At 48.4% G+C, this 12,835-nt stretch overlaps 1 pseudogene; it reads left to right on the top strand.

Moving 5' to 3' along the window:
* The first annotated feature begins 815 nt into the window (after nt 1-815).
* Nucleotides 816-4,671, top strand: LOC130679848 (cytochrome c oxidase subunit 1-like; annotated as a pseudogene).
* The last annotated feature ends 8,164 nt before the right edge of the window (nt 4,672-12,835 follow it).

Below are 12,835 nucleotides of genomic sequence, written 5' to 3'. Positions count from 1 at the left end.
CAGCCTTACACACTGGGGCCTATGAAGACCAAAACCCTGGAGTCAGAGCATCTGGATAGCTGCTGCCGTGTGTGCTCAGCTGTGCAATGCTAGGGGCTCCGCTCCCCTCAGGGCTCAGATTGGAAAAACCCGACAGGGAAGAGGAGGTGGCCCAGTGACTCCCCATCGCTATGTCGAATGTGGCAGCGCAAGCTCCACTCCCGCCGGAGATTCTTCCTGGCTGTCTGAGCACTTGCAAGGCAGCACGATAGGGTGTAGTTAGGGGGGAAATTTCCCAAACCTAGAATTTTAATTTCCTGAGTATGAGCAGTCTTTATGCTGCTCTGACTATAATGGAGCATAAAGAATGTCTATGCAGCAGGTCCCACTTCTGAGTGACAGCACCCACGTCACCCGTTCGCAGCTGCCTCTGGTGACCAAGATGAGAACTAACTGGATGTTACTGGGAAGTTTTGACTGTCAAAGAAAGTGCAGAAGTTTTTGAGACACCTTCTCCATCCACTCTCTGCATTCGCAGTGACACAGAGCAGGGAAATGGGATGAGGGTCATGCCACTGTAAAATACACTCAGCCTAAAAAAAGCCCACTTTATACTTTAACTTCATCTACATGCTGTTCTGCTTCTTCCAGCCCCTCTATCAATTAAGGAACATTGTAACCACTTTGGGAGAGAGACCTGAGAAGGGCAAATGAACCTAGGGTGATAAAAAATGCTGAGATCTGGATCAACATAGTCCCCTGAATAACTCTACTCTTTAAAACAAAACTTCAAAGGAATTAGGAATCAGCTGTATGCAGCATGCCTTACACCCAGAGCTACCCAAAAGGCCCTGAACTGCGCCTCCTCTCTCAGGACACCTGCACTACCGTCTGGGTGTGTACACTGTCTGACAGTAAATGAACCTTCTTGTTGCACAAGCCAACTGGACTTGTCTCTGAACTATTTACCCTAAGACAAAAAACCTCTAACCTCCACGTCCAGAGGTAAATGTCTCTGTCACTTTGCTACTTTATTCAGCTTTCTAGTTTTATAATCCTTTTCTCTCTCCCTGTTTTATTTAAGGCCAATGGGGAAGCAGTAGTTCTTAGGACATAATCTCACTCCATCCAGTGCTCCATGGCTCCCCAAATTCTGGGACTGTAGGGATATAATTCTCACGCCGTGCAGATCAAGTGGACACCGGATGCCAGGAGTTGCCAAGGAACATGCCCTGTGCCAAGCAGCAATTCAGTGAACTTTCTTCTCTCACTCTGCTCTGCCTTGCTCTCTACTGCCTGCACAGCTGCTGACATTCGCTTTCTACTCTTGCTTTAATGAATTCCTTTCTTCCTGGCACACATTTGACCTGGTCGAGAATTCTTTCCCTATCAGAGTCAAGAACTGTCCCTGATTCGGGGTGAGGTTTCACCTAGTACCCAGGGAGAGACCTGCCCAGCAACACCAGCATTCAGCTGCTGCTGTATAGGAGAGGGACCCACATGGGCTAAGTCCACACCCACAGCCACGTCCCTGGAAAAGCAGGTGAGGCCAGGCTTCCACTCCTAACCCAGGGCCTTGGGCTCCTGAATTCTCTCCAATTCCCCTTTCCCGTCCATCTGTCCCTGGACAGTGTCTGCCACTGCCACACCTTCTATAGCACTGAAGTCCATCTGGCTCTCTCCAGGTCTCCCCCAGGACTCCAAATAAAAATACTTGCTATAATTCCTATTTTAATGAAAAAATTCAATCCACGATCTATAGAGGCAACAACAAAATATTTCCTAGCACAAGCTACCGCCCGTATCTATATTACTAATGCTAGCCATCACTACCAATCTCATATTCTATGGACAATGGGCTATCACAAAAATGTATGATACCATGGCATCTATCATCATTACCACAGCCATAGCCATAAAACTGGGAATAGCCCCATTCCACTTCTGAGTTCCAGAAGTAGCACCAGGAACCCTGCTGTCATAGGGCATACTACTATTAACCTGACAAAAAATCATACCCATCTCAGTTCTGTGTTAAATTTCACCCACAGTTAACATAAACTTGATAATACCTATGGCAACACTCTCAATTTTAATTGGAGGCTGAGTGGGTCTAAACCAAACACAATTACAAAAAATTACAGCTTACTCCTCAATTGCCCACACAGGTTGAATAATAATAATAACAACATATAACCCAACTATTACTATTCTAAATCTCCTAATGTATATTATAATGACCCTATCAATATCTGTAATGCTAGTATACAACTCATTGACAACAACCTTATCTTTGTCTCACCTATCAAATAAGACACTGCTAACTACAACCATTATGCTCACAATCCTAACTATCACTTGGAGGCCTTCCACCATTATCCAGATTTTTACCTAAGTGCATGATCATTCAAGAACTTAGCAGAAACAACAACATAATATTTCCAATAACAGCAGCGATAGCTCTACTAAACTTGTATTTTTATATGCGCTGACTTACTCCACAACACTAACAATATTCCCAATAACCAACAACATAAAAGTGACAATTTGAAACTATGAAACACATAAAATTAGCCCCACCCCTAATTATTCTATCCACAATAAATACTTCCACTAATTCCGACCGTATCAATTCTAAACTAGAAATTTAGATTACACAGACCAAGACCCTTCAAAGCTCTAAGCAAGTATAAAACACTTAATTTCTGATCCTAAGGACTGTAAGACTCTATCCTACATCCCTTGAATGCAAATCAAACACTTTGATTTAGCTAAATCCTCACTAGATTGATGGGATACAAACCCATGAAACTTTAGTTAACAGCTAAAAACCCTAATCAGCTGGCTTCAATCTACTTCTCCCGCCATAATAAAAAAAAAAAAAGGTGGCGAGAGAAGTCCCGGCAGAATTGAAGCTGCTTCTCTCAATTTTCAATTCAGTATGTAAAACACCTCAGGACTTGGCAAGAAGAGGACTTTACCTCTATCTTTAGATTTACAGTCTAATACTTATTCAGCCACCTTACCCATGTTCATCAATCATTGATTATTTTCAACTAATCACAAAGACATCGGCACATTATACCTTCTTTTTGGCACTTGACCTGGAATAGTGGGACCCGCTCTAAGCCTCCTTACAGTGCTGAACTAGGCCAGCCTGGGACCCTCTTAGGTAGTGACCACATCTATAATGTAAGCATAACCGTGCACGCCTTTCTAATAATTTTCTTTATGGTGATACCTATTATAATAGGGGGCTTTGGAAACTGACTAGTGCCTTTAATAATTAGTGCCCCAGACATAGCATTTCCCCATATAAATAATAACATAAGCTTTTGACTCCTCCCTCCCTCCTTTCTTCTTCTCCTAGCATCCTCTACAGTCGAAACAGGAACTGGAACCCAGTGAACCGTATATGCCCCCCTTAGCAGGTAATTTAGCACATGTAAGGGCCTCAGTGGATTTAACCTTTTTTTCTCTTCACTTAGCAGGTGTCAATTCTAGGGGCTTTAGTAACTGCATCACAACTATTATTAACACAAAACCTCCCACTATAAGCCAATATCAAACTCCACTACTTGTGTGATCAGTTCTAGTTACAGCCGTACTCCTACTACTGCCTCTACCGTGTTCTAGCTGCCAGCATTACTATGCTTTAACAGATCTCAACCTAAACACATTTTTTGATCCTGCTGGGGGAGGGGATCCAATTTTATATCAACACTTATTCTGATTTTTGGTCAACCCAAAGTATATATTTTAATCCTTCCTGGCTTTGGAATCATCTCTCATATTGTAACCTACTATTCTGGGAAAAATAACCTTTTGGGTATATGGGCATAGTCTGGGCAATAATGTCAATTGGCTTTCTAGGCTTCATTATATGAGCATATACATTTACAGTAGGCATAGACGTTGATACACAAGCCTGTTTTACATCCGCCACTATAATTATTGCAGTTCCAACGGGTGTGAAAGTATTCAGTTGATTAGCAACTCTGCACGGTGGAAATGTAAAATGATCCCCGGCCATATTATGGGCCCTGAGCTTTATTTTCTTGCTTACAGTAGGGGGCTTAACTGGTATTGTACTACTTAATTCACCATTAGATATTATTCTTTATGATGCTTACTATGTAGTACAGCCCATTTTATTATGTGCTCTCCATAGGTGCGGTTTTTGCTATTATGGGGGGATTTGTACATTGATTTCCTCTATTTTCAGGATATACCTTCAACCCTACATGAGCAAAGATTCACTTTACAATTATATTTGTAGGTGTTAATATAATTTTCCCCCCTCAACATTTTCTCAGACTACCACATTATTCTGATTACCCAGATGCTTACACAACATGAACTACTGTGTCGCCCAGAGGATCCTTTATTTCACTAACTGCCGTGATAGTTTTTATAATCTGAGAAGCTTTAGCTTCTAAATGAGAAGTGCACATAGTAGAACTAACTAATACCAATCTTGAATGATTACACAGCTGCTCCCCACCTTACCATACATCTGAGGAGCCTGCCTTTGTCAACTTAAACAAACAAGGAATCAAACCACCAAAAAATGCTTTCAAGCCAATATCATAACCTTTCTCAATTACTGAAGTATTAGTAAAATTTACATAACTTTGTCAATGTTAAATTATAGGTCTAAGTCCTTCATACTTCCATAGCATGCCCCTTTTAACTCAGGCTAAGGCCTTGGGAGCCACAAGCCTAGAGGGAGAATGAACTCGATGCTACCTGACATTTACCCCAGGAAACTGACCCTCTGGCTGGGCTTCCCGGTGCTCATCAGGGTCTGTAAGTAACGCCAAGGAGAAGGGGGCCAGGAGATTATGTGCGCTGCAGGCCTCCTCACCTCCTCTGTCCAAAAGCTACCCTGTGTTTTGATAGCACCATGGAACAAAATATTAACTCCTATACTGTACTTCATTATTTATTAATTTTCTAATAGCACGTACCAGATTGGGTTGCATCAGCAAGCAGGAATGACCACTTCACTAAGTAGCCTGCCTAGATGGCTGCACGACAGAAACTACCCACACCTACACCCACGGATGCATGTATATTAGAGCAGCCCAAGTTCACCTCCACAGAGTGCCAGAATACACGCTGTGTGTCTCTCCAACACTGACCCTTGTCAAAGGACCATAATTTTTCTTCTTAAAAAAACTTTACACCAAAATACATACAATAAAATGCACAAATCGCAAAGCTCGATGATGTCTGATGTATGTACACACATCACCATCACCTAGATCAAGATATCAAATATTCTCATTTTCTCACCCCTCACCTACTTCAAAGATATTTTTGCCAAGGAGGTATACAGATGGCCAACAGACATAAAAAGATGCTCAATATCACTCATCATCAGGGAAATGCAAGATTAAATCCTATGAGATGTCACGTCACATTAGTCAGACTGTCCAAAATCCAAGAGACAAAAAAATTACAGGTGTTGGCAAGGATGTGGAGACAACGGAATGCTGGTGGGACAATGGCTGCAAGTTGATGCAGCCACCACAGAAAGCAGTAGGGAGGTTTCTCAGAGAACAGCTGTGCTCTCTGTAATGCTATCAGATGAGGAAGGACACTGAATGGTGGCTTGCTAAGGATGCTAAAAGGACTTACCTACCTGCCTCGTGTGACCCTGAAGGTAGGGAACAGCAGATGTTTGCACAAATGGATCAACTAGAACTTTCATGAGTTGACTTCAGACAGACAAAGTTGTTCCCTCTGGAGACCTTACAGGGAAAACAAAAATGTCACTAAGAGGGTGAACCTCACCCACTGGGCTTCCCCACTAAGAAGGGACAGTCCACTAGCAGATGGCTTTTTCGGAGGCAGGGGCAGTGGGTCACAGGGGAAGCCCTGATTTGCAGACAACCTGCCAGGTGGAAGGGGGTGGGGAAGGATGCTCTCACCTATGACTATGCATGCTCCAGGGGCCTCCCTGCTGAGGCCAATCTCCCCAGCAGCCCGCCCCAGTCTCCCCACCTGACTTCTCTGCTAGGCAGTTATGGAAAACCAGCTGCCTTCCTCAAGCTCTCCTAGTGCACAGGCACCCAGAGACACAAACACTGTCCCAGGCCGCACAGTGCTCTCACACACACCACACGTGCAAGAGCTACCGCGCACACACACAGACACACACACACACACACACACACACACACACACAGACACACACACACACACACACACACACACCACACACACACACCACACACACACACACACACACACACACACACACACACACACACACACACACACACACACACACACACACACACACACACACACACACACACACTTCCCCTAGAGAAACCTAGTCAACAAAAAGGAAAGGTAACTTAAAGGCCATTAGCTTGGGGTTGGTTTGGCCCGTCCCCACAACTGAGCAAGGCAGGACGTGGCTCTAATAGGGCAGGGGGATGTTATCAGACCAGCCCAGAAGGCTTGGAAACGGCTCTCTCAGGAAGCCAGCTCCACTCAGACAAGGCAAACGGACGCCCACACATGTCAACAAGCATCCCTCAGAGACTTCAAGCCCTAGTTCAGTCCTTGCCCTTGGAAAGTATGATCTACAGGGAGAAGTCTCAACAAGTCCTGACCTGGTGGTGTGGACAGGCCACCAGGAAACTCAGAAGGGTGTCAGAAGGAAGTGAGGTCTGAGCCGGGCTTGAGGAATTTCTCCAAGTGAGACTCCAGGCAGAAGGGAGCCTGGACACAAGTGGTGTGTGTGGTGGGGCAGGGGCAGAGGCTACCACAGGACGTGGGCAGCTGTGAAAGGACTGAGGGAACCACTTTCAGAGGCCTCCAAGCCCAAGAGCGGACTCCCTTGGCCCAGTGGACAACAGGAAGGGAGTGGTATTTACTGCACACCCCTGGCTTGGCACCACCAGCACTGTCACCTCACCGAGTTGGACGCTCCCCCCTACACCCAGCTGCCTTGACAGAAAACACTGCTTCCTTGTTAGGCTGGATCCGACGAGGGTCAGAGAGGGCAGGTCTCAGGGAGAAGGCCCCACAGCAAAGCGGCTGAGCCACCCATATGTGAGGAGAGCAGGACAGGAATGGTCAGCAGAACATAGGAGTCCAAGAACACCCCTGAGAAAGGCCACTCAGCAAGGGTCCACCCCACAGTGCACAAAAGACATGGGGAGAGAAGGTCACAGGCATTCAGTCAGCCCAAATAGCAATCCATCAGACACTCAGCCCCAGGAGGGCAGGGCCCCGCACAGTCCCCCTAGGTATGACACCAAGAGTCCTAGCATCTCGGGTGACCCCACAGCCCTTGTCCTCTACCACTGCAAGCCCTGACCACATCCATGTATGCCCAGCCTCGGTGTCCTAGACTTGAGCATAAGGATGGTCTTCGTGATCACTGCATTCCAGGTCCTCAGGACAGGGGCTGACACACAGTGGGGGCTCAGCAGGTATCTGATGAGTAAATGAACCCAAGTTAACTCCTTAAAGGCTGAGGCCGAGTTGTTCCTTTAACAATTAGTTGAGAACCTACTGTGTGCCGGCATGTTATTGGTGCTTGCTACATAACCATGAGCAAAAGAGCACAAGAGCCCTGCCCTCCTGGGGCTGACAGCCCAGTGGCCACATTCACCTTTGTGTCCCCATCACATCACATGTCAGAGCATCCCCACCCCCTATGCCAGGCTCACTGAAGCAGAATGAATGGACTGTGGGAGACGGGGTGTATCAGAACTGGGTTGAAGCCCTGGCTCTGCACTGACTAGTTCTGAGCCCAGCTAACACCAACTGTCATCAGACGCAGGCGGTAAGCCCCATGCAGTACACCAGAAGCCCCATCCGCATCCACACTCCCCACCCCCACCCCCCCTGCGGCCACTGCTGCCCTACCGGCTTCCTCCCCCTGTACAGGACTGAGTATCTGGACCTTTCCATCAGTCAGGCTGCTTCAGACAACACTGATGCCCAAAACATGGCTCTCTCAGGAAGCCAGCTCCACTCAGACAAGGCACAGACACCCACACGTATCAACAAGCATCTCTTGGAGACTTCAAGCCCCAGTTCAGTCCCTGCCCTTGGAAAGTATGATCTACAGGGAGAGAAGTCTCAACAAGAGAACCTTAGCCCCTCCAGAAACCCAGCTGCACCCTGCAGTCCTGGAAACGATGCTGTCATTGCTCTCCTCAAGGAGACATTCTGTCCCACCACTTGGACAGTCATGTTCACAGTCTAGTCCTGGGACTCCCGGAGCCACAACCACCTGGAAGCTAGTTAACAATCCTGCTTCCTGAACTCCAGCCACACAAAGACCTCCCAAAGCAGAAGACCACCCTCCATGGGCCAGCCTCACTCCTAGGCCAGGTGCCCTCATGGCCACGAGATGGCTGCAGCTCCAGGCCTCAAAAGTGAACAACATTCTCAGAGGAAAAAGACCATCCTTCTTCCCTCTTAGGCATGTATGGTGCCCACTCCTACCACCAATGCCTCTAATGCCTCATTGGCAGGAACTAAGTCACTCAACATCCTCATACCTCAGCCAATCCCAGGCAAGGGAGCAGACCCACGAAGCCAGAGCCCAGGGCCACTGTCTCAACAATGGGTTTCAACCCCGGGCAAGTTCGCTATGGATTCCGTGTGACCAAAGTAAATGACAGCAAAACGTTCTTGGGGTGAAAAGGTTATACCCAACTTTATTTCCAAGTGGCAAGTCAGTCACTAAAATCCCGTTCACTCAGAGCGAGTCTGCATGCAGCAAGCTGGTCTCTGCCTCTGGGCCCCTCTGTCCACACAGCTGTCCACTGGGCCCCTCTGTCCTCACAGCCATCCTCAGGGCCCCTCTCTCCGCACAGCCATCCTGCACAGCCGTCCTCCGGGCCTCTCTGCACAGTCGTCCCCCACAGCTGTTCTCTGGGCCTCTGTCCTCAGCACTGCCACCACTCCAGCCTCTGCTCTGCTCTCCTGCAGCCTTGCAGCCCTGCCACCGTGTCGCACCCAGAGCACTGGGCGGAGCTCTTCATATAGAGTCAACAGCCATGTATTGCCCACAGGTGTGCAGTGAGCTTAGTCAACAAGGGCCAGGTGAGAATCCTGGCCACAGGAACTCTCATTTTATCCACAGACACCAACAGTGAAGCAGAAGGCAGGCAACTGGAGAGGCTGAGAACTGAGCAAACCTGGGCTCAGTCTGGAAAACAGTGAGTGCAGTGGAAAATGCTGGACTGAAAACCAGGGGGCCTCTGGATGTCCCCAGGCCACCTGACAACAGCAGCCCCAGAAGTAAACACCAGTCCTCTCAGGACACCACCTCTCAGGGATAGCCACCACCTGTACTTTGGCCCTCACTTCCATTCCAGAAGGCCCTTGGCCTCACTTCTCTAAGCCTGTTCCGACTGCTGAGGCCTCTAGAGAAAGTCCTGTGGGCCAGTTCAGCACAGCTCACCAAGTGTGAGCCTGACAGCTCATGACCACACAAACACAGCCTTCTGTCCTCTTGACACCGACCACCTGGGTGAGGAGACAAGGCCTGCACTGAGATGGGCAGTGTAGGGGAGAAACAGCCCTGAACTGGGAGATGGGGGAGGGGACGACAACACCCGCCAGAGACGGTGGCTGAAGGCTCACCCAGCATGGGCACCTGACCAGCAGTTACAGGCAGGGGTGCTGGTTGGGGTTTTTCCTTCCCTCTCATCTGGTCTTGACAACCACCCTAGAAGTTTGGCACTATTATTACAGGTTCATAATCCCTTATCCATAATTTTTAAAATCCAGAACTCTCTAAAATCCAAAAGCTGATTTTATTGTTAATTGATTGGGCAGCAGAGCTTCAACTGAACCAACACAAGACTGTGACCTATCTACCCCTTCTGCAATGACTGCTCATACGTTTTGAATCAGAAATAGTGACGTTTTACACAGTGCTGCCCTTAAACCCCACCAGCAGCGCCATATAATCCAGTATATGTTCCACATTCTGAAAAGTTCTGCATTCAGAAACACATCCGGCCCCAAGGGTTTCAGAACAGGGACTGGGGGTGTGTATTACTACTCTACACAAGATAAAGTAACTCTCTTAGGAAAAAGCAGAACCGCACCTGGAACTAAGCAACTGAACTCACAGGCCAGAGCTATGACCCACTGTGCTTCCATCACTCACCCACTGGTGATTTTAAGGAAGACACCCCCCACCTCACCCCACCCCGTAGACCTCATCTGTCTTCTCATCCATAAAATGGGGAGCTTCGACAAGATCAGCGGGTTTCAAATGTGGTTTAAAGCCGATTGGCCCTTCCTTCAAGGACACCTTAAGGAAAAGTGTCACTGCTCCAGTGAGCACGTTCGCAGCAGGGTTCCTCAACAGCACAGTTTGAAAACTGCTATGCAGTGATCTTTTGGGGCCATCTGGTTCTAACATTATATGGTTGTCTTCTCGAGGCAAACAGCCTTTCCTGTGAAAGAAGGACACCTGGAAAGAACGTGAACCAGACCCTGACAGACAGATAGGCTTCTGACCTGCAGAGAGGACTCCAGAGCCAAGCAGCATGCATGCAGGTGGGAAGACCGTAAGTAAGGTGTGTGAGAGGTTCCAGGAGGCCAGGCCAGCCAAACGGGTTCCTGGGCCAAGGTGACAGGAGGACGTACATGCTGGAAAGGTTGGCTGATCAGGCAGATGAGTGTCAGGAATCCTCTTCCCTACCCCCTCGGAGCCTGAAATTCCTCCAAACAGGAGGCCAGGGGACAAGTTGGGCAGTCCCGGCCCCACTGTGTGCAACCACAAATTCACAGTCCTGTCCTCACTATAGCAACCAAGAGCCTCAAAGCTTAGCTCACAGCCATCAATATGTTGTCAAATAAGTGACTCTTGTGATTCCAAAAATCAGAGCATATGATCTGCCACAAAGACACATCCTTCAGAGGACAACAGGACAGAGTAAGAGCAGGACAGCAGCCCTGGGCAGGCCAGAATGGAGGGTCACCAAGGTCTCACTGGTGTCCTTCCCACTGTCTAGGGGCAGTATGACTCCCAGGAGTCTGTAGCAGCCCAGGAATGTCCAGAAGCCATTCTAAACAACAGGGCCACCTTCTCGCCTCAGCCCTGCAGACTCTCAGGCTGTTTCCAAAGAAGCCCTTCAGGCCAGTGGACAGCCCCCCAGTCCACCATTAACTCTTCCCTCTTTGGGAAGGCTCCAGAGGCCTTACTGAGACCAGAGAGTGGTCCAGGAGCCCAGCCTGCCTCCAGGAGGGGAAGCCCCAGGGCTGGTAACAGTGCCATAAGAAATATCAGCTATTGGCAAATGCAAGAACTTCACTCCCACTCAATGGTGTAAATACATTTTGTAACCAAACTTTGCCCTAGAAATAGTTTTTGTTTCAGGCACCATTTCCCTACCTACCCATCACCAAGAGGTAATGAGTGTCTCATAATCACACCTAATCAGAAGGGCAATGATCCCTTAAAGGACAAACTACCATTTGGGGCCCACTTGCTCTCTCTCAGGGAGCTCACTAACTGAGTTCCTGTAAAAAGATTAACAGATGGGCAAAGGGAGAAAGAAGCGGACACTGCCTCAGAAGGGAGTGGCTAGCTGTCAGGGCTGGCTCAGGCCTCCAAGATGCCTGCTTCTGTTATTGAAATATGTGGGAGGCATGAGTTCAGGTGTGTTACTTCTAGCCAGGTCTTCCTCCCAGCCAGCTGACATCAAGGACTTGGCCTGCCTTGCCTGGGGTTACTGCGAGTCAGTAGAAGGAAGTGAACACCAGAATTTTGCATATACCAAGGTTTACGTATCATCAAACCATTACATACTCACAGCCACCATAGAGGAACAGGACTACTAACCCTATGGTACCCATGTGGAAACACAGGCTCTGACGGGTCAAGTGACCGGCTCAAGGTCACCCAGCCAGCTATAGGCAGAGTCCGAATAGAGTAATACAGTTTCTCATAGGGCAATGAACCTTGCCATCGGGAGGCTGAAGGGTGACATTCTAGGGAAAGAGGGCAGCTGGGACCTAGTCTTGAGTGGAATTTTCTCCCACCACCCCCTTAACTTGTGTGATGACACTCTTGCTGGAACTCAACGGGGCCTGGCATAAAGCTGCTGCACATTTTGCTTTCTTGAGATGGAGTGATTTTGAGATGGAGTGATTATCATTTGGGGCCTAGTTGCTCTAAGTGAGCTCACTAACCTTCATGGGGGAGTATGAGGCAGAGAAGGGATTTCTGGGTTCTGTTTTCAGCTTGGCATTTGCCCTTTTCTTCCTTATCCACCTCTTGGCAGAACTGTCTAAACCCTGTTTATCTCCAAGGAATCAGGCTGGAGCAGCATGCTCTGAGAGTGTCCACTATTTAGAGCCCTCGTGGGGAGGGGCCACCAGGCTCCCTTCCCATAGTTACCAAAGGCTGCTGAGGGGGAGGCCCACTGCAGGCAGCAGCATGGGGATTGAGTGCTTCCTCTGCTCAGAACCCTCCCATGGCTCCCACCTCACTCACAAAAAAAGCCAAAGACTTGACCATGACCTCTGAGGCCCCACGTGATCTGGCCCTGCCACCCCTCTGCCCTCATTAGGCCTCTGCCCTTGAGACCCCCCCCCGCCCTGGAACACACTTCTCCATCACCTCAGGCCTTATCTCAGATGCTGCCCTCCTAGTGAGGCCCTACCTGGTCACCCTATTTAAACCAGGAGTCCTGTACCCCCACAGCACCTCACTCCCAAAGCACTGTCTCTCCTCCCCTCTTTATTCCTTTGCTACCACCAACCACTCTCTCACATCCTATAAATCTGACTTAATGATTTATCTGTCTCCCTGCCCCTTCCCCACTGGCACATGTGCTACATAAGGAGAGGATGTTTA

Source organism: Manis pentadactyla, chromosome 12, assembly GCF_030020395.1.
Source record: "Manis pentadactyla isolate mManPen7 chromosome 12, mManPen7.hap1, whole genome shotgun sequence".
Classification (NCBI taxonomy): Eukaryota; Metazoa; Chordata; class Mammalia; order Pholidota; family Manidae; genus Manis; species Manis pentadactyla.
Note: the sequence above shows the minus strand (reverse complement) of the source record. Positions and strands in the feature narration are given on the sequence as shown.